At 42.5% G+C, this 22,902-nt stretch overlaps 3 long non-coding RNA genes across 3 annotated transcripts; 2 read left to right on the top strand and 1 right to left on the bottom strand.

The window, feature by feature from the left end:
• Window positions 1-1,159: 1,159 nt before the first annotated feature.
• On the bottom strand, window positions 1,160-8,621 carry LOC134204647 (uncharacterized). Its single transcript, XR_009977919.1, has 3 exons — window positions 8,473-8,621; window positions 8,118-8,374; window positions 1,160-1,338 (listed from the first exon to the last, which is right to left on the bottom strand). It is a non-coding gene; the product is annotated as an uncharacterized LOC134204647 (long non-coding RNA).
• A 4,078-nt stretch (window positions 8,622-12,699) lies between these two features.
• Window positions 12,700-13,407, top strand: LOC134204649 (uncharacterized). The gene is made up of 3 exons (XR_009977921.1): window positions 12,700-12,731; window positions 12,798-12,877; window positions 12,941-13,407. It is a non-coding gene; the product is annotated as an uncharacterized LOC134204649 (long non-coding RNA).
• Window positions 13,408-20,327: 6,920 nt separating this feature from the next.
• On the top strand, window positions 20,328-22,429 carry LOC134204648 (uncharacterized). Its single transcript, XR_009977920.1, has 3 exons — window positions 20,328-21,560; window positions 21,627-21,706; window positions 21,770-22,429. It is a non-coding gene; the product is annotated as an uncharacterized LOC134204648 (long non-coding RNA).
• Window positions 22,430-22,902: the final 473 nt, after the last annotated feature.

Below are 22,902 nucleotides of genomic sequence, written 5' to 3'. Positions count from 1 at the left end.
GTTCAAGTACCACATCTACTATAGCGGCGGTAACAGAGCAGAACGAGGAGTTGACTTCATTATGATCGGAAAGCAGATGAAGCGTGTTATCCGGTGGAAGCCGATAAGCGACCGCATTTGCGTGTTGAGAATGAAGAATAAATTCTTCAACTATAGCCTGATCAGCATATATGCCCCAACGAACGATAAGCCTGATGATGTGAAGGATGAGTTCTATGAGAGCCTTGATAAGACCTACGGAGAGTGCCCAACACACGATGTAAAAATTGTCTTTGGGGATGCAAATGCGCAGAGCGGAAGAAAATTTTTTTTTTCGCCCTGTCATTGGTACGGAAAGCCTTCATTCCGCTGCCAAAGATAAGGGTCTGCGACGTGTAACCTTTGCTGCTGCTGGAGGGATGGCAATCGGCAGTAACTATTTCGCACGTAAGAATATCCGCAAACACACCTGGCAACATCCGCGTGGAGACACTTTCTCACAGAAATACCACGTGCTGATCGACGGACGAAATTTCTCGGATGTTATACTGCCAAAAATATCTGTATAAGATATATGTGTCGCCGTTATAAATTTTTGCAATAGCTCCACCCTAATATATTCGATATAGAACCATACATAAATTCTCGGGTACTTATTCAAAAGGACGTATGTGATTTTGTAAACAAAGATTCAAACATCGATTCGTCCGATCTGATGGGACTCCCACGCAAACCAACGCCACTAGCAGGTAGCCGAAGCTTCCCCCTCTCTGTTCATGGTGATGGTTTGCGTGGGAGTGCCATCAGATCGGACAAATCGACGTTTGAATCTTTGTTTACAAAATCACATACATCCTTTTGAATAAGTACCCGAGAATTAAATAATTGCTAATTCGAGACCACACACAGCAAAAAAAGTTGTTGAATATTACATCGAAATCGCTGCAACCACCTAAATCCATCGATTGTTTAATATTACACAGCACGATGTACTCAAGAGCTTGCTGTGTAATAAGTAGGAGCGATGTAATTTTTATCGATGTAATCAAAAAGACGACGTAACCATAGCGATGTAAAAGAATGGAATGTAATACAGTCCGATATGCATGGTAAAATATGTTGAATATAGTTATTTTCGAGGAGGTGCGATTGTTTTGATGATTAAATTAGCATTTTGAGATTTGTTTTTATCATAACTTTATTAATTACTATTGAATTTGCGCAGATGTTATGGTTCTATTTTTATCAAAAAACATGACGGTAGGTGACGGTAGCCGCTTCCAAGCCACAGTTCCAGACGAGTTACCCTAGTAACAAACATCCGAGCGGCGCAAAAGACGATGGTCAAGTATTCAGATGCTGAAAAACGCAAAAAAAAATAATAAAAACAGGTGCAGAACGATATTTATTTCATTGCCGATTGAGGCTACAAGCTACCATGCGATAAAGATTATTCTTACTCAATAAGGACAATTTTTTATTCTTCAACAGTTTCTGTTTCTGAAAATGATCCAGAAACTCCTCCAGAATTTATTTCAGGGATTGCTTTAGAGTTCCCACTGAAATTGCTTCAGCAGTTCTTGCAGAATTCCTCCAGGAGTTGCTTCTACAATTTCTCCAGAAGTTCCTATTGAAATCGCTCTACGAGTTTCCACTGCAATTGCTCCAGGAGTTCCTCCTGGAATTGCCTCAGCAATTCTCTTAAAATTCCTCCAGGAGTTCCCAGTGTATTGCTCCAGGAGTTTACACTGGAATTGCTTCAGCAGTTCTTTTAAAATTCCTCCAGGAGTTCCCCTTGGAAAAGCTACAGGAGTTCCCACTGGAATTGATCCAGGAGCTCCTCTTGGAATTGCTTCAGCATTTCTCTTATAATTCATCCAGGAGATCCCCTTGAAATTGCTCCATGTGGTCCCACTGGAATTGCTTACGAAGTTCTCTTGGAATTCCTCCATGAGATCTCTTTGGAATCGATCCTGAAGTTCCACTGAAATTGCTTAAGTACATACAGGGGATGGACAAAATAATTAGGATAGGCAAATTTTGGGTAAAATTAGATGTGTTGTAACTATCTTAGTTATCATCCGATTTTGACAATTCAGGCATGCCCGAACTAGAAAATTAATGCAGTTTGACGGTATGTCCATGGAACCGACTATGGCTCCTGGAGTCGGGGACATTTGTGAATGGGGACATTTAAGTTTTAGCACCAAAATCAGTCATTCGACGGTTTTTTTTCATGGTTTTCGATCAGGAAGCGAAGTATGAATATAAAATGGTTCATTGGCTGCTCAGGAAGCGAAGTATGAATAGAAAATGTTCCATTGAAGGCTCTGACCGCTTCCAGGATCTACGGATTGGCCCCGGGGAACCTGTTGAAGGAGACATTTTAGTTTTACCACCAAAACCAGTCGTTCGACGGCTCTTTTTTATGGTTTTCGATCAGGAAGCGAAGTATGAATATAAAATGGTCAATTTACGGTTTTGACCGCTTCCAGGACCTACGGATTGGCCCCGGGAAACCTGTTGAAGGGGACATTTTAGTTTTACCACCAAAACCAGTCGTTCGACGGCTCTTTTTTCATGGTTTTCGATCAGGAAGGGAAGTATGAATATAAAATGGTCCATTGACGGCTCAGACCGCTTCCAGGACCTACGGATTGGCCCCGGGGAACCTGTGGAAGGGGACATTTTAGTTTTACCACCAAAACCGGTCGTTCGACGGCTCTTTTTTCATGGTTTTCGATCAGGAAGCGAAGTATGAATTTATAATGGTCCATTGACGGTTCTGACCGATTCCAGGATCTACGGATTGGCCCCAAGAAACCTGTGGAAGGGGACATTTTAGTTTTAGCACCAAAACCAGCCATTCGACAGCTCTTCATTCATGATTATCGATCAGGAACGAAGTACGAAAATAAAATGGATCATTGGCGGCTCTGACCGCTTCCAGGACCCAAGGATTGCCACCGGGGAACCTGCGGAAGGGAACATATAAGTTTTAGCACTAAAATCAGTTATTCGACGGCTCTTTTTATAGGTTTTCGATCAGGAAGCAAAGTATAAATATAAAAGGACCATTGACAGCTTTGACCGCTTCCAGGACCTACTGGTTGCCCCCGAGAAACCTGTGGAAGGGGACATTTAAGTTTTTACACCAAAATCAATCATTCGACAGCTCTTCTTTAATATAGGCAAAGTATTAATATAAAATTGACCATTGATGAATCTGATCGCTCTCAGGACCTACAGATTCCCCCGGAAAACCAGTGGAAAGTAACATTTAAGTTGAAACACCAAAACCAATATCTCGACGGTTTTTTTCTCGTGATTTTTGATCAGGATGCGAAGTATGAGTATAAATTGGACCATTAATGGATCTGACCGCTTCCAGGACTTACGGATTGCCCCGGGGAACTGTGGAAGGGGACATTTTAGTTTTAGCACAAAAACCAATCATTGGACGGCTCTTTTTCATGGATTTCAATCAGAATGTGAAGTATGAACAAAAAATGAACCATTGACGGCTCTGGCCGTTTTCTGGACCTACGGATAGCTCACGGGGAACCTGCCTACTTCATACTTCGCTTCCTGATCCAAAGCCATGAAAACAGAGCCGTTGTATGACTAGTTTTGGCGCTAAAACTAAAATGTCCCCTTCCACAGGCTTCCTGGGCCAATTATATTCATTTCTCGATTCCTAATCGAAACCACTAGAAAAGAGCCGTCGAATAACTGGTTATGATACTTAAAATAAAATGTCCTCTTACACAGATTCTCCAGGAGCAATCCGTGGGTCTTGGAAGCGGTCAGAGCCATCAATGGACCATTTTATATTCATACTTCGCTTCCTGATCAAAAATCGAATGACTGGTTTTAGTGCTAAAACTAAAGTGTCCTCATTCACAGAATCCTCGGGGGCAATCAGTAGGTCCTGGAAGCGGTCAGAGCCGTCAATGGTAATTTTTAATTCATATTTCGCTTCCTGGTCGAAATCTATGAAAAAAGAGCCTTCGAATGACTGGGTTTGATGCTAAAACTAAAATGTCCCCTTCAACAGGTTCCCCGGGGTCCAATCCGTAGGTCCTGGAAGAGGTCAGAGCCGACAATGGACCATTTTATATTCATACTTTGCCTTCTGATCGAAAACCATGAAAAAAGAGCCGTCGAATGACTGGTTTTGGTGCTAAAAATTAAATGTCCTCTTCCACAGGTTCCTCGGAGGCAACCAGTAGATCCTGGAAGCAATCAGAGCCGTCAATGGACCATTATATATTCATACTTCGCTTCCTGATCGAAAACCATGAAAAAAGAGCCGTCAAATGACTGGTTTTGGTGGTAAAACTAAAATGTTCCCTTCCACAGGTTCTCCGGGGCCAATCCGTAGGTCTTGAAAGCGGTCAGGGCCGTCAATGGAATATTTTATATTCATGCTTCGCTTCCTGATCGAAAACCATGAAAAAAGAGCCTTCGAATGACTGGTTTTGGTGCTAAAACCAAAATGTCCCCTTCCACACGTTCCCCGGGGCCAATCCGTAGATCCTGGAAGCAATCAGAGCCATCAATGGACCATTTTATATTCATACTTTGGTTCCTGATCGAAAACCATGAAAAAAGAGCCGTTGAATGACTGGTTTTGGTGGTAAAACTAAAATGTCCCCTTCCACAGGTTCCCCGGGGCCAATCCGTAGGTCCTGGAAGTGGACAGAACCGTAAATTGACCATTTTATATTCATACTTCGCTTCCTGATCGAAAACCATGAAAAAAGAGCCATCGAGCGACTGGTTTTTTGGTAAAACTAAAATGTTCCCTTCCACAGGTTCCCCGGGGCCAATCCGTAGATTCTGGAAGCGGTCAGAGCCTTCAATGGAACATTTTCTATTCATACTTCGCTTCCTGATCGAAAACCATGAAAAAAGAGCCGTCGAATGACAGATTTTGGTGGTAAAACTTAAATGTCCCCATTCACAGGTTCCCCGGGGACATCCCAGCGACTCCAGCATTCGTTTATTCAATTGGTTTTTCATTCTGGACACATTAGAAACTATTTGGTACCGGTTATGAAGGATGGTGTCCGCTACTACGCCTACCAAATATTTTTTCGATGAAGATGCTTAATTTTAAGAAATCGAACCTTAGATGCCTTTCGCCATACTGATTTCAGAAAGTTAACTCCTAGTGTGCCGCTGTAAGCACGCTCAAAGCAGGCGATTCATTGAAATATCCAAACGATTGCAATGGGAATCTTAGAATTCAATTGAATATTAGAATTCAGCTAGTAACGGAGTTAGAGCGCTAGTTGCAGTAACTTAAACTAGGATGATTGGAGTTTTGTTATCATTTAGTCTAAGTTACTGAAAATATAGCTTTAACTCCGTTACTAGTGAAATTCAAACAACGAACCATTAGGCAGAGTTGTAGAAAAACCTTCGCACTAGAAGTTCACCATACAACATATTTTAAAATTCAGCTTCTGGAATGTGTTATTGACAAACTACTAAATGATCGAACACAAATTACTGAATGATCGTTAACATCCTTGCATTCCGACATGAATCCCCAAACGATTTCAATTAAAATCTCCAAACGATTACAATGGGAATTCCCAAATCATTCCACTGAGAGTCTTCAAAGGAATCCATTGGGAATCCCTAAAGCACTGCTTTATGAATCCCCAAAAGATTCCATTAGGATTTCCTGAAGGATTCCGACATGAATCCCCAAACGATTTATATTTAAATCTTCTTCAAAGGGAATCCTCAAAGGAATCCCTAAAGCACTCCGTTAAGGATCCCCAAACGATTCCATTAGGACTTCCTGAGACATTCCGACCTGAATCCCCAAACGATTTCAATTAAAATCTCCAAACGATTACAATGAGAATTTCCAAAAGAATTCATTGAGAATCCCTTAGGCACTCCGTTATTAATTCCGCAAAAGATTCCATTGTGATTTCCTGAAACATTCCGACATGAATCCCAAAACGATTCCATTGGGATTACATGAAGTATTCCGACATGAATACTCAAACGATTTTCAGAAGCATGCTGATATACATCCACAAACGAATTCAATGGGAAACCACAAACGATTCCATTTGATATTCCTGAATTATTCCGATATGAATCTCCAAACGATTTCAATTGAAATTCCAAACGATTACAATGGGAATCCCAAAATCATTCCACTGAGAATCGTCAAAGGAATCCCTAAAGCACTCCATTATGAATCCCCAAATGATTCTATTGGGATTTCCTGAAACATTCCGACATGAATCCCCAAACGATTTAAATTAAAATCCCCAAACGATTTAAATTAAAATCCCCAAACGAATTCAATGGGAAACCCCAAACGATTCCATTGGAAATTCCTGAATGATTCCGACATGAATCTCCAAACGAATTCAATTGAAATCTCCAAACAATTACAATGGGAATTCCCAAATCATTCCACTGAGAATCTTCAAAGGAATCCATTGGGAATCCCTAAAGCACTCCTTTATGAATCCTTCAAAGATTCCATTAGGATTTCCTGAAGGATTCCGACATGAATCCCCAATGAAACATTCCGACATGAATCCCCAAACGATTTAAATTAAAATTTTCTTCAAAGGGAATCCCCAAAGGAATCCCTAAAGCACTCCGTTAAGAATCCCCAAACGATTCCATTTGGATTTCCTGAAACATTTCCGAAATAAATCCCTAAACGATTCCATTTGGATTTCCTGAGATATTCCGACATCGCATGAATCCCCAAACGATTTCAAATAAAATTTCCAAACGATTACAATGGGAATTCCCAAATGATTCCATTGAGAATCCTCAAAAGAATCCATTGAGAATCCCTAAGGCACTTCGTTATGAATCCCCAAAAGATTCCATTTTGATTTCCTGAAACATTCCGACATGAATCCCAGGACGATTCCATTGGGATTTCATGAAGTATTTCGACATGAATACTCAAACGATTTTCAGAAGCATGCTGACATAAATCCACAAGCGATTTCAATTGGAAACCCCAAACGATTTCATAGGAAATTCCTGAAGGATTCCGACATGAATCCCCAAACGATTTCAATTGAGATCTCCAAATCATTACTATGGGAAATTAGACTCCCCAAATCATTCCACTGAGAATCCTCAGAGGAATCCATTGGGAATCCCTAAAGCACTCCGTTAAGAATCCCCAAACGATTCCATTTGGATTTCCTGAAACATTTCCGAAATAAATCCCTAAACGATTCCATTTGGATTTCCTGAAACATTCCGACATGAATCCCCACACGTTTTCAATTAAAATCTCCAAACGATTACAATGGGAATTTCCAAATGATTCCATTGAGAATCTTTAAAAAAATCCATTGAGAATCCCTAAAGCACTCCGTTATGAATCCTCAAACGATTTCATTTGGGTTCCATAAAACATTCCGACATGATTCCCTAAACGATTTTAATTAAAATTCCTGAACGATTACACTGGGAATCCTCAAAGGAATCCTTAAAGCACTCCGTTACGAATCCTCAAACGATGATGGAACCGTGGAGAACTTTCCTCTATACGAAAAGTTCACTCCTTTAGGGTGGGAATCGAAACCGCGCCTGTCGCCTAACAGCTCGCGACAAGACTGTGAAGCCCACATTTAGAATCGCCGAAAGATTCCATTTGGAATCTTCGAAAAATTGCTAGGTATATGGGTTTATTTTTATTCCATTCAAGTCCCCAAGTCCCCGCAGAATTGATTTATGCATCTCTTTTGGAATATTTCAAGAATTCCTTTCGCATCTCTATTTCATTTGGTATCCCACAGGAATTCACAGGATAATTCTTTCGAAATCTAAAACAGTTTACTTTCAGAACTCAAGCGAACTAATCTATTGTTTACAGACTGCTTCGGATTCGGTTTATAGCAATGATTGTTAATATGTAGAATCTTCTTCCAAAGCAATTAATGCAGCGGAATGGCTGCGAATACGGCAAGATTTGGCAGTAAGACCATATATGTTCTCTAAAATTTGCCGTTTCCGTAGTCGTTCCGCTGGCAAGCTTCAGGAGTCAGGACAACAAGAAACAATATTGCTCTCTGGTACTACCCATAAGCGAATATGTAAAGAAAATCGTTTACATGAAGCGAAATACTCACGATATGTCCATGTTATGCTACGATGGCTACGATGAAGCAAATTTAGATGATCCGCTGTAATTCCAACCAGTAAGGACCATCGTTCTGCTGTTCATCAGCTCGCATGCAAATCATCCAGCTTGGGGAAGTCCGACAACCGGTCGTGGAGTTTTGCTGGGCATATTCTTCATTTGCTTCGTGCGAAACGCACGGATCCGACTTAAATGGTAATGCCTGGGATCCACCGTGAGTCTTCCGCTGCGTCGATATATGAAAACCTAAAGACAAAAAAAAAACAGGTTAGAAAATTTCTGCCGTATAGCGTCGATTGAAAATATTTAATTTTCATCAATTTCACATATTTTATTGAACTTACCATTGCTGGCGATGTTCCTGAAGTCGTGGTGGATGGTCACCATGGTCACTTTATAAATTATTTAGCATTTTATCGCGGAAATCGCGGAAAAACAAACAAATAATCGAGCTTATCATCGAGAAAGTTTTGTACCGAACCAGACGACCGAAGGAAAATGAAATCTGAGACAGTGTTAGATTCAAAATTGCATATTTTTTAAATGTGAAATTCCATCTAACTTGTGTAATAATACACAAATGCATTAGAAACACTTGGTTGCATATGTTTATATGTAATATCATATTTCTAAATATTTTAATATTACACTAAATTAACGTACAGCCAACCGATAGGTTTTGGGTTTGTGTAATTTAAGGGCGATGTGAAAATACATACAAAATGATGCTATTTTACATCTTTAATTAGCGTTTACATTGCTTTTTCGGTACATCGCGCAAATTACGTCGATGCAATTTACAATTATTTTTGCTGTGCACATAAAGTTTATTTGAATATATATTTTTTTTAGTTGTTCATAAGTTAAATCTTTGTTGTTTTTAGTTGTTCATAAGTTAAATCTATGGATTTTTGCCAATAAATATGTGTGGATTTTTGGTAGTGTAGATATAAGGTCCTTCAGAGGTCCGAACATTGACTCGGATCACTACCTTGTAGTTGCAAAAATTCGGGCGCGACTTTCCAGCGTCACGAATTCACGAAACAACAGAACGCATGCGTTTCAATATCCAATACTTGTCAGTTGAAGGAGTTTCTGAACAGTACCACCAGAAGCTGGACAAGCGGATAGCAGATGCCACCGGATCTGGCGACGTCAATAGATTGTTGGAAAATATCCACGAAGCTGTGACTACAACAGCGCAGGAAGTGTTAGGCACTGCACAGCGACGCCAACGAAATGGTTGGTTTGAGGAGTGCCAGCGAGTGACGGACGAGAAAAATGTTGCTATGAGTCGAATGCTAGTATGGGTCGTACCCGTTCCAACAAAGAGCGGTACAGTGTAGCAAGGGCAGAAGAGGAACGGATGCACCGCAGAAAAAAAGGCAACACGAAGAGAGTGTGATAGCTGAAGCGCAGGAGACCATGGATAGAATCGATATGCGGATATGTTTTACGCAACTGTCAATGGCGCGCGTCATAAGACTGCGCCAGTGCCCGCCATGTGCAATGACCTAGATGGGAATTTGCTGACAGACCAGACTAGTAGCCAGGTGGAAGGAGCACTTCGAAGATTTGTTGAACGGTGACAGGATGGACATAGTCAGCGACGGTCAAGCTGTGGAACCACCAACGCTGGATGAGGTAAAGAAGGCTCTAAACGAGCTGAAAAACAGTGAAGCTGCTGGAAAGGACGAGATCCCGGTCGAGCTTCTCAAACACGGAAGTGAACAGCTGCATCAATCAATCCAACACATTTTTCAGAAAATATGGGAGGATGAAGAACTGCCTGCCGGCTGGATGGCCTCATATGTCCAAGCTATAAGGAAGGACACATACTGAAATGTGCCAATTGCAGAGGGACCACCCTTCTGAACTCGGCGTACAAAATCCTGTCGCGTATCCTGTTTAACAAATTGAGACCGCTTGAGGAGTCCTTCGTCGGCGAATACCAGGCAGGTTTTCGTGAGGGCCGATCAACGACGGATCAGATGTTTAGTCTGCGGATGATTCTTAATAAATTCCGGGAGTACAACTTGCAGACTCACCATCTGTTCATTGATTTCAAAGCAGCGTACGATTCAGTGAAAAGAAATGAGCTGTGGCAGATAATGCCCGAACATGGTTTTCCGGCGAAACTGATTAGACTGATACTTGCAACGCTGGATGGATCGAAATCAAGTGTTCGGATTGCAGAGGAAGTGTCAACCTCGTTCGTGACCTTAGACGGACTGAAGCAGGGTGATGCACTTTCCAATTCATTGTTCAACATTGCACTCGAAGGCGCTATTAGGCGATCTGGCGTGCAGAGGAACGGCACTATCATCACACGGTCGCATATGCTCCTGGGTTTTGCGGACGACATCGACGACAAGCACTTCCACAGTTATTAACTGCGAGTTTTCTAAGCCAAGTTACCATTTTTGCATTCGTATATCATGAGGCTAACACGATGATACTTTTATGCCCAGGGAAGTCCAGAAAATTTCCAAACCGAAAATTTCCTAGACCGGCACCGGGAATCGAATCCAGCCACCAATCCACGGCTAAGGAGGGTCCCCATTTTCTATTATTATGCTATGTCAAATTTCTATGATTCTACTTCTTCTCGAAACTTTTCCAGGTGGCAGCCCTGATGAAGGAACCTCCCCCATGTCAGTGCCGATAATGGAAATTGGGTGGCGGACGGCTATTTGCGTGGCGTGGCGGTACCCGGTCCAATAGGTGGTACACTCCTCCGCTGAGGGTGTCGCGATAGCCAAGATCAATGGTGTGTTTTACTTAGGTGCTATGCCCCACCAAAGTGGCCGTTAGAAACGTTCAACCAGATGATTGGCAGGTTATTGTCCGACCTAATGGGTCGGAAACTGGTAGTCAAAGTGGTAGATTTCAACGCTTGGGTAGTGGAGTGTGACATCCGCTGCACCAATCACAGGGGTCAAGCGTTACTAGAGGCGATAGCGAAGCTCGACGTAGTGGTTCTGGTCTGGCACTATAAATGGACTGGAGGGTGGAAGCAGGTTGCACCCATAATGAACATTTAGCAATTTAGGATTAACTACGGCGTGAAGCATCCGAGGGCAGAGAACCCCTTTCACAGGGGAGCTTTCACAGCAGCCCTGCTGGTAGGTTGGTTGGTAGCTGTCCTATCACGCGCATGCGACGCTACCATGCCGAGGAAAGCCCTGCTGAGAAATGGCAGACGCCCGGTATACTGATGGAGTGCCGAGATTGCAGCCCTCCGATCAATCTGTCTTAAGGCTAGACAAAGGATGGAACGTGTCCGCATCGAAGAGGTAAAAGCGGACCACCGTGAAATGTTTCGAGCTGGCCATCAAAAGCTGCAAGAGAGGGTGTAGTGATGACCAGGACTAAAGGGGCTCTTCACCCCCCGAATGGTCCCCGGATAGGTTGGCGAAGAATATCGAGGTAATCTTCCAATCCCGGGCCACAAGTCTCTGGCCTACGGCTGACGAATGTGTTGGCCGAAGACAAGGGAACCCCCTCACAAAGAATAACAACTAGAGTTCCCTCTCTACACCACGGCAGGCTACTGACTGATACTTCTGCCAGCAGTTGCAGTTCTCTTTATTCAACAATAGGTATATACAATTATCCATACCAAACTTCCTTAATCTGTACCAAAGAGCAACTACAACTAACCGGCGCCCGCTTATTATCCAATCTACAGCGAAGCGTCGCACATTACCTGATATTCCAACAGAATGAAGAGCTATTCACGGTGGCTAATTTCCTGGCAACGAGCTATGCTCCAGGGCCTGATAGTATCCCGAACACGGTTCTCAATGCAGCAATCATAGCGAACCATAGTTTTCCCGATAGAGGAAAAAGGCAAAAGTTGGTACTGTTGCTGAAGGCCGGGAAGCTAGCAAGTGACCCCTCGGCGAACAGACCTGTCTAATTGACACGATGGGCAAGTTTCTGGAGAGGATCATCCTCAACAGGCTGACCCCGTACTCAGAGGGTAAGTACTGCCTGTATCAGAAGTAATGCTGGAACACAGTCCTGGGGGAAAATTAAGGCGGGAGCCCAAGGTGCGTTTAGTGGGTAGGTCTAGACTGGAAGAGTCCTACACTCTAGCACACTCCCGTGTCGTAGTGTTGTAAGAACATTGTGAACCCAACTTAAAGCGTTTGTCGTTTTAATTTATGTTTAGCGTATTTTGCTGTCTGATTTCGTGCTGTGTATTGCTCAATGTAAGTTTTCATTTACCCTGACGTGACGATGCAGTCAGTGGATTTGAAAGTCTAGCAAAGACAGTAACCTATATTAGCCACCTATGTGTCAAGAACTGAAGTAGCACAGAAGGATTAGAAATTTGAATTTATTGCGTCGTTCATGATCTAATGCGTCGTTGTAAAACAGCCAGATTTGATTGTAATTTACAACAATAGTTCGTATTACGTCGTAAATTAAACTCTCTGTAACCGACCAATAAGAGGGAAACACGTAGCCACGACTAGGCTGAAGCCAATCTAACTCGCGTCGGTTTCCTCATTATAGTGGAGTGCTTACTAGAGTTCAGTTGAAAACTTACAGTCTTTTTAGAAGTGAATTTGAACGACGCCATACTAAACTCGGAGTAAGTTCGCGTCCGATTAAGTTTATTTTCCTAAATATTAGTTCTAATACTTACTTTTGTATTTAGTTTATATATTTATCGAGTGTGATTCAGTTTAAGACTGAAATTGTTGCGAACCTAGTTAATATTTTCGACTTTGAATTCAGGTGAGCCTAGTTAATTAACTATAATATATTCGAGCAAATAATAAAGTCAGCCACGTTGAGCAGGACAAAAGCCCGTTCTCGTGGGCGGTTTGTGCGGAGTTGGTGCACTGTTCGAAGCACGTGGTACCAAACGTCGTGACCGTTGGGTCCGACATCTATAAGACGTCGAGTGAACCGTCGTTGGAAAGCCACGTCTGCGACGCCGTCGACGCGTTGGTTTCACCGAAAGCTCAGTGGGCGTCGTTTCGTCGATAGGATACACCCGTCCCAGAGCCGCATCGAACCACAACGTAACTTGCACGTGGTAGGCGTTACGACTCGCAAGTAAATAAGCCGCGTGGCGTTTGCCGAGCAATATTAACGGCAATCACTCCACTGTGCTAGGGGATATTTGTACCCCGAAACTCAACGCCAGCGCGCGAGTCAACTGGGTGGTGTGAAAGCTTTTCCTTGGTATCGACAACGGCGACGCAAAGCAAGGTGAGTTGCGTCCAGCCTACTTTCGCTTGTGGCATCCACGAAAGCTCGAATTCGACTGCAGATTGCATCCGACGTGAACGCCGGCATTGAGAAGAAGCTAAGGTCAGATCTGTCCATCTTGAAGCTCGAATTTCAGTTACCTACAAACGAAACAGAAATTATTAGCAGTTTTGCATTTTGAACGTGACGTCACACACGGTTAGGGAATTAGGCTTTCCTTAATTTAAAAATTTCAATAAATTTTTCGCATCGAATTGAGGACCATTCGATAAAATAATCTTGTTTTAGGATACGCGACCGCGTATTGGTTATTTTGAATAAAATTACTCCTAGTTTAGAACCACACACTTCACATTTCTTTCGTCACGTCATTTTGAAAAGATTTTAGGTTGGCTAAGGTTTATTAAAGGTTAAGTATTCCCCTGCCTGATTGGTTATCGAGGGTTTTGTAAATATAATCTTAAATTTAGTTCGTAGATAATGTCGGTAAGGTTGAGTCTGGTTGGTTTTTGATGACTTTGTTTGGTGTGTTGAAGTGCAACTTCGGTTCTTGCGTGACTTTGACCTGCCCTGAGTCGGCAGTCTCATCCGGGTAAATTTAAGCAGAGCTAACGGTCCTTCTTATTGAAGGTGGCGCTTAAGCCGTCAGCTTAAGAAAGCAGGACGGAACGTTACATTTTGGCGCCCAACGTGGGGCCACGGAATTAGATTGGGTCCTAGAGACCAGATTAGATTCGAACTGAGTAGAGTTTTCATATTAGTATTTTGGAATTGGGTCTTATAAAGTTAGTAGAATATTAGAATTGGCCCTGTCTTGGTATAGTATTTTCGAATTGGTTGATTGAATAATCTAACTGGTTTGGTATAGGAACAAATTTTGAATTAATTTATTAAGAATTTTGGTTAGACTTAAGATTGAATTCGGAATTAGTTTAGAATTTGATTTGTTTTTTTGTTTTTGTAAATATATTTTGATTTCTTTTGCATTATTCCGTAGGTTAAGTAACTGCTGTCATTCTCGCGTTTGTCAATATACGAATTTATATTCTAGTGAGAAGTGATCTTTTGAAACTGCTAATTTTGGTTTGCTACTAACTAGTGCATAAAATGGAGTGGTATAGAATTTATGCCGATGACCTCGACGAAGAAGAGCTCGATTATGAGCTGGCAATTCGTGCGCGGCCGCTGGTTGGCAACGGAGATTCGCCGTAAAGGAACTAAGGAATCTACTTCGTGATCCGAATGCGACGAGAGCGTTGGTAGTCGCCGATCACCAGATGCAGGCGGACCTCGCGATCGTTCCATACAAGCTGCAAGAAATTGAGAGAATTATGACTGAAGCTCCAAATCGGTACGTGATTTCTAGATTGGTACATTACCATCAAAGAATCCGGCGGTATATTCCCCCATGATGGCGTGGAGCACGAGAACCGTAGACTGTTGTTAGATTTGGTTACACGTCTGGGCCAACGATTTTTGAGATCGATTTTCGTGCGATGGAAACGCCACTGCCAACGACTGAGTTTAGGGCCCGTCCAACAGATAATGCTACCAGGTTCTCTCTGCCAACGAACTTCTCCGATGGAGGTGGACGAGAAATCAACCGGTCGTTGCCGAACCCTGTACGGTTAGGGTCTACTGGTTCACTGAATCTTGAAGGTGCGGTTGGCGGCGTAATAGGATCGCCAATGGTGAATCCCGAACGGAGCTCCGGTGTTTCCGAACCGGCATCGTTGAATCAAAACCCGGCATTAAGTACAGCCATACCAGCATCGCTTAATCTCGGACCAGCTTTAATCGATTTAAATCCGAGAAGTGGGGTATTCGATCTTCAAATGGAAATAGGACCTCAGCCAAGGTATACAGGTGCAATTCCTCGTGTGGCACGTCCTTCTGTTCCAGAATTTCTACAGTCACCACCAAGGATGGTGTCGTCGTTGAATTTCCAATTTCCAAAGCCACTGGTGCGGAATGAAAATGTTCGTGCTTTCGTTCCGATACAAAAACACGAGAGAACTGGGGATCAGCCAAATCCGACATCGCATCCAGAGACAATTCCTGCGTATCCAACTGACGACGGACAACGTCCAAAAAGTTGCGAGGCTCATCAGTCATCGAAGACAGAAGCTAAAAAAATAAATATGAATGAATACGTGCATTTATCTCAGGTAGAAGCGTTCGTGAAAAAGTATGTTGGCCAGTTGACCCAACAAGGAACACAGTTTTCGATGGGACCGGAAAATGCAATGAATTACCTGACAGAAGGAGTTGGAGAATTACGCTTGGTAGATCGGGAAGTGGAAAACCTATCAAGAGGCAGATTGGTTTCTCGACCGTTACGTGAACCTAGCCCTCCACTTCAGCTGAGTGGACTTTGTCCAGGGGCCAGAAGCACGCCAAGAATACCGATAAACCAAACCCGGACAATCCCTGCTGGTGAGGTTCGTTTTGACCCAGCCCAACTTGGATATATGCGAAATCCGTCCACAACGGTGGAGTCACCCAATCTTCAGAGATATCCAATCGACGCTGACGGGTATCGGGGTAACTTTTATTCCAGAAGACAACCACATCAACAGTGTGCGATCATTGAGAAATGGCCAAAATTCAGTGGGGACACAAATTCTGTTCCAGTCAGCGATTTCTTGAGGCAAATCGGTATTCTTTGTAGGTCTTACGCAATTAGTAAACCAGAGCTTCGAATGCATGCGCACTTGTTATTTAAAGACAACGCATCGGTTTGGTACACAACATATGAAGAGAAATTCGATTCCTGGGAGACACTAGAGGTGTATCTTAAAATGAGATATGATAACCCTAGCCGCGACAGATTGATTCGCGAAGAGATGCGTAATCGTAAGCAACGCCCTAATGAGCTTTTCAGCGCCTTCTTAGCTGATATGGAAATGTTGGCCCAACGAATGATACGGAAGATGACCGAGGTCGAGAAGTTCGAGATCATCGTAGAGAATATGAAGCTTTCGTATAAGCGACGCCTAGCGTTGGAGCCAATTCACTCTATCGACCATTTAGCTCAAATGTGCTATAAATTTGACGCTCTTGAGCATAATTTGTACCAAGGATACAACCAGTCCAAACCCGTACATCATGTCGTATTGGAGGAGGAAGAACACGAAGACGTTTCAGAACAATCCGAAGCCGAAATTTATGCTCTGCGATCGAAGACGATGTTCAATCGTAATAAGGAATTTTCTAAAAGATTTTGGGGATTCTAAACCGTCAGCTGAAAAAAAAAAATGTCGAAGTAACGTGTTGGAACTGCAAGCAGGCAGGTCATCTCTGGCGAGATTGTGAGAAACGGAAGAGAATCTTCTGTCACATCTGTGGAATGATGGACACGACCGCGCTCAAGTGTCCAAATCAACACAACCTTCGTTCGGAAGACGAAGACCAAAAAAACGAATAGTTGAGGACGATTCCGGGAATCGTTGTCCTCCTTTTCGTGATTTGCGGATTCCCAACAATGATTTTTCATATTTTCGCCGAGTTTTTCAGATAAATACCTCCGTGTCGCGATGTCCACATTTAAAAGTTCGAATTTTGTCTGAAGAAATTGAGGGACTAGCGGATACAGGAGCCAGCATCTCCATTATAAGTACACTTGACCTGATTGACAAATTGGGCCTTGAAATTCATCCGATTCCGCTCAAAGTAAAGACTGCTGATGGGACAGGTTATCACTGCCAAGGATACGTAAATGTTCCATTTTCAATCGGAAATGTGACCCATGTCCTTCCAACTGTAGTAGTTCCTGAGATCACGAAAAAGCTAATATTAGGAATGGACTTTCTTAACAAGTTTGGCTTTCGTTTGACGACTTCAGAAAACACCATTGGATCAGCCAGGCCTTCCAAAACAACAGCGATGGAACTTAACAATCTAGATTTATGTTTTGTGGAAGAATATTTTTGGAGAAAATGTGGAAAGAATCTGTTTTCAACTACAACCATGTGAAATAGAAGAGCAACCCAAGAACGAGATTGAAGAAAATTTGGAAATGCCAACGGTGGAGATACCTGAATCACACCTTCGAATTCCGGAAGATCTTCAAACAGAACACAACCTGAACGATCTAGAACGGCGACAACTGTTTGAAGTAGTGCAACAGCTTCCTGCGACTAAACAAGGCCAACTAGGACGAACCACTTTGATGAAACACAAAATCGAACTTGTGCCAGGAGCTAAGCCACGAAAATTTCCCTCGTATCGTTGGTCTCCGTCGGTTGAATGTGTGATCGATGCTGAAGTTGAGCGAATGAAGAAGTTAGGCGTCATTGAAGAATGTCCTCACGCGATAGACTTTCTAAACCCCTTATTACCGGTGAAGAAAGCCAATGGTAAATGGCGGATTTGCCTTGATTCGAGAAGGTTGAACCAATTTACGAAAAGAGATGAGTTCCCTTTTCCGAATATGATGGCAATACTACAGAGGATTCCAAAATCTAAGTATTTTACGGTAATCGATCTCAGTGAGTCCTATTATCAAGTGGCTTTAGAAAATTCTTCCAAAAACATGACTGCGTTTCGAACCACGAAAAACCTTTATCGGTTTACTGTAATGCCTTTTGGTTTGTCAAATGCCCCGGCAACAATGGCTCGCCTTATGAGTAGAGTATTAGGCCACGATCTGGAGCCGAGGGTTTACGTATATTTGGATGACATAATCATCGTGTCCAATAGTTTGGAGGAGCATATTGAGCTAATAAAAGAGGTAGCTCGGAGACTTCGTAATGCGGGTCTCACAATAAATTTACAAAAAAGTAAATTTTGTCAGACGAAGATCCGTTATTTGGGATACGTACTCTCAGAGGACGGTTTGTCCATGGATGTCAGCAAGGTTCAACCCGTTCTGGGTATCCCGTACCGAAGACGATCAAGGACATTAGAAGACTTCTAGGATTGGCTGGGTTTTATCAAAAATTCATACCCAATTATTCGGAAGTTACCAGTCCCATCTCCGATTTACTTAAAAAGAATCGCAAACATTTTACTTGGACAGAAGCAGCCGATGTAGCATTAATAAAACTTAAAACATTGCTTGTAACAGCCCCGGTGCTTTCAAACCCTGATTTCACGAAACCCTTCGTGATTGAGACCGATAGTTCTGACCTCGCAATTGGAGCCGTTTTGACGCAAAACAACGATGGTGAGAGGCGGCCGATTGCGTACTTCTCAAAGAAGCTCTCCAGCACCCAGCGCCGCTATAGCGCCACTGAAAGAGAGTGTCTTGCTGTTCTCTTGAGCATTGAGAACTTTAAGCATTTCGTGGAAGGATCGCAGTTTGTCGTACAAACTGACGCAATGAGTCTTACGTTCCTACGCAATATGTCAATCGAAAGTAAATCGCCCCGAATCGCTCGTTGGGCATTAAAACTATCAAAATACGATCTTCTACTGCAGTATCGCAAAGGGAGCGAAAACATACCAGCAGATGCCCTGTCGAGAGCGGTGAACTCCGTAGAAGTTACCCTCATGGACCCGTATATAACGCAGCTCAAACAGATGATTGAGAAATTCCCAGAAAAATACCGGGATTTCACCATACAGGATGGAAAAGTATATAAGTTTATTACAAATGCATCCATCGTGGAAGATAGCACCTTCCGTTGGAAATATGTAGTCCCTTTGGCGGAAAGGCAAGACGTAATGAGGACAATCCACCAGGAAGCGCACCTTGGATTGGTTAAAACATTGGCTAAAATTCGTGAGCGATTCTATTGGCCACGAATGGCAGCGGACATCAAAAGGTTTTGTGAACGATGCGAAGTTTGTCGTGAATCTAAAGTTCCAAACCTCAACGTAACACCTCCGTGCGGAAAACCGAAACTATGCACGCGCCCCTGGGAGCTGATTTCACTAGATTTTCTGGGTCCATATCCGCGCAGCAGAAAAGGGAATGTTTGGATTTTGGTCGTTAGCGACTTCTTCTCCAAATTCGTGTTGGTGCAATGTATGCGAACAGCAACTGCGCAACCCGTATGTGCTTTCGTCGAAAACCTGGTGTTCAACTTGTTCGGTACACCCAGCGTGTGTATCACTGATAATGCACAGGTCTTCAAAGGCGAAATGTTCACTAAGCTGCTACAAAAGTATTCGGTTACTCACTGGAATCTCTCTGTGTATCATCCCGCACCGAATCCGACGGAGCGCGTCAATCGGGTTATTGTTACTGCGATTCGATGTTCGCTTAACCGTAAAAAGGACCACCGGGACTGGGATGAGTCTGTCCATCAGATCGCGAAGGCAATTCGCACAAATGTACACGACAGTACGGGGTACACACCGTACTTCGTCAACTTTGGCCGTAATATGGTGAGCACCGGCGATGAATATGATCTCTTGCAGCGAATCCAGGACAAAAGAGGCAGCGAAGACCTAAAACGAGAAACAAATAACTTGTTCAACATCGTCCGCGAAAACCTTCTCAATGCATATAAAAGATATAGTAGTTCGTATAACTTGCGAGCTAACACCAAACATCACTTTGCGGTGGGAGACACTGTGTATAAAAAGGAAATGCACCTGTCCAATAAACAGAAAAACTTTGTTGGCAAATTTGGAAACAAATTTAGCAAAGTTCGAGTACGAGAAGTGCTCGGCACTAACACTTATGTAGTAGAGGATCTCAATGGGAAAAGGATACCAGGCAGTTATCATGGATCCTTCTTAAAACGCGCCTAAAGCACACCAGCTATGACGGTGCATCCGCCGATGCACATAAACAAGCCAACAATAACAAAATACTCGAAGAGGTGTCTGGCAGAATCCAACGTCGAGATGTCACATAGTGTTTCCTCCGTTGTTGATGATAGTTTATAAAATTAGCATTGTTTAATTAGTCAGTTTTGTTAAAATATTATCGTAGATTGGTTGAATGGGGGATCGTTGCATAGTCCTTTTCACACACCACCGCCGAACGTTAACACTTTGATCCCATAGTAAACATACCTTTCGCAGTCGATAATCCACTCCACTAGTTCCATAAATGTCGAGGCGCTTGAAATGGGACGCGCAGTAAACTTTTTACCATAATTTCTCTTAATAAGCCATAGTTTTCTTTAATATTCTTGCGCCACATTTTAGTTTTCACTTTCACTTTCGTTTTACAATAGCCCGGTTATCATTGCAGTAGTTTGACAGTTTCATTTGACAGATCCGTTTGACAGCAGTAGTATCAAGCAACTCCCAGCATAGCAAAACATTCCATTAAACCCAAAGTAAACAATATGTTGTGGCAACAATAATATTTAATTCACAGTGAATGCTCAGATATAAGAGTTTGAGATTGTTTTGATTAGAGGCTCAGATATTTCTGGGGTTAATTAAGATTGTATTTGAATTGTTTTGGTTCTCAGACATTTCTGAGGTGAAATTAGAATTCATTGGAAATAGGACTTTTCTCAGACGTTTCTGAGGTAAATTGTATCGATTCGAAGAATTTGTAAATCTGCTCAGACATTTCTGAGGTCAATTGAAGTAAGAAAGTTAATGTAAGAAATTCAATTAGAAAAAAAAAAATGCCACAGCACAATGAAAAATAATTCTCATTCAATAGTATAGTCCGTAAACCAGATACTTCGTTCAATCAATCATGTGTTAGTCTGTAATAATAAATTAGATGTCTGATTTAGGAATAAATTGAAGAATAAAAATTTCAAAATTTCATTTCATAATTTTTATTTTGTTAGGATGGGCGAGAATGTAAGAACATTGTGAACCCAACTTAAAGCGTTTGTCGTTTAATTTATGTTTCGCGTATTTTGCTGTCTGATTTCGTGCTGTGTATTGCTCAATGTAAGTTTTCATTTACCCTGACGTGACGATGCAGTCAGTGGATTTGAAAGTCTAGCAAAGACAGTAACCTATATTAGCCACCTATGTGTCAAGAACTGAAGTAGCACAGAAGGATTAGAAATTTGAATTTATTGCGTCGTTCATGATCTAATGCGTCGTTGTAAAACAGCCAGATTTGATTGTAATTTACAACAATAGTTCGTATTACGTCGTAAATTAAACTCTCTGTAACCGACCAATAAGAGGGAAACACGTAGCCACGACTAGGCTGAAGCCAATCTAACTCGCGTCGGTTTCCTCATTATAGTGGAGTGCTTACTAGAGTTCAGTTGAAAACTTACAGTCTTTTTTAAAAAGTGAATTTGAACGACGCCATACTAAACTCGGAGTAAGTTCGCGTCCGATTAAGTTTATTTTCCTAAATATTAGTTCTAATACTTACTTTTGTATTTAGTTTATATATTTATCGAGTGTGATTCAGTTTAAGACTGAAATTGTTGCGAACCTAGTTAATATTTTCGACTTTGAATTCAGGTGAGCCTAGTTAATTAACTATAATATATTCGAGCAAATAATAAAGTCAGCCACGTTGAGCAGGACAAAAGCCCGTTCTCGTGGGCGGTTTGTGCGGAGTTGGTGCACTGTTCGAAGCACGTGGTACCAAACGTCGTGACCGTTGGGTCCGACATCTATAAGACGTCGAGTGAACCGTCGTTGGAAAGCCACGTCTGCGACGCCGTCGACGCGTTGGTTTCACCGAAAGCTCAGTGGGCGTCGTTTCGTCGATAGGATACACCCGTCCCAGAGCCGCATCGAACCACAACGTAACTTGCACGTGGTAGGCGTTACGACTCGCAAGTAAATAAGCCGCGTGGCGTTTGCCGAGCAATATTAACGGCAATCACTCCACTGTGCTAGGGGATATTTGTACCCCGAAACTCAACGCCAGCGCGCGAGTCAACTGGGTGGTGTGAAAGCTTTTCCTTGGTATCGACAACGGCGACGCAAAGCAAGGTGAGTTGCGTCCAGCCTACTTTCGCTTGTGGCATCCACGAAAGCTCGAATTCGACTGCAGATTGCATCCGACGTGGGAACGCCGGCATTGAGAAGAAGCTAAGGTCAGATCTGTCCATCTTGAAGCTCGAATTTCAGTTACCTACAAACGAAACAGAAATTATTAGCAGTTTTGCATTTTGAACGTGACGTCACACACGGTTAGGGAATTAGGCTTTCCTTAATTTAAAAATTTCAATAAATTTTTCGCATCGAATTGAGGACCATTCGATAAAATAATCTTGTTTTAGGATACGCGACCGCGTATTGGTTGTTATTTTCCTTTGAATAAAATTACTCCTAGTTTAGAACCACACACTTCACATTTCTTTTCGTCACGTCATTTTGAAAAGATTTTAGGTTGGCTAAGGTTTATTAAAGGTTAAGTATTCCCCTGCCTGATTGGTTATCGAGAGTTTTGTAAATATAATCTTAAATTTAGTTCGTAGATAATGTCGGTAAGGTTGAGTCTGGTTGGTTTTTGATGACTTTGGTTGGTGTGTTGAAGTGCAACTTCGGTTCTTGCGTGACTTTGACCTGCCCTGAGTCGGCAGTCTCATCCGGGTAAATTTAAGCAGAGCTAACGGTCCTTCTTATTGAAGGTGGCGCTTAAGCCGTCAGCTTAAGAAAGCAGGACGGAACGTTACAGTGTGGCAACTACTAAGCACGTGTGCTAG

Source organism: Armigeres subalbatus, unplaced genomic scaffold, assembly GCF_024139115.2.
Source record: "Armigeres subalbatus isolate Guangzhou_Male unplaced genomic scaffold, GZ_Asu_2 Contig792, whole genome shotgun sequence".
Taxonomy (NCBI): Eukaryota; Metazoa; Arthropoda; class Insecta; order Diptera; family Culicidae; genus Armigeres; species Armigeres subalbatus.
The sequence above is the reverse complement of the archived record's forward strand: the minus strand, read 5'-3'. Positions and strand labels throughout refer to the sequence as shown.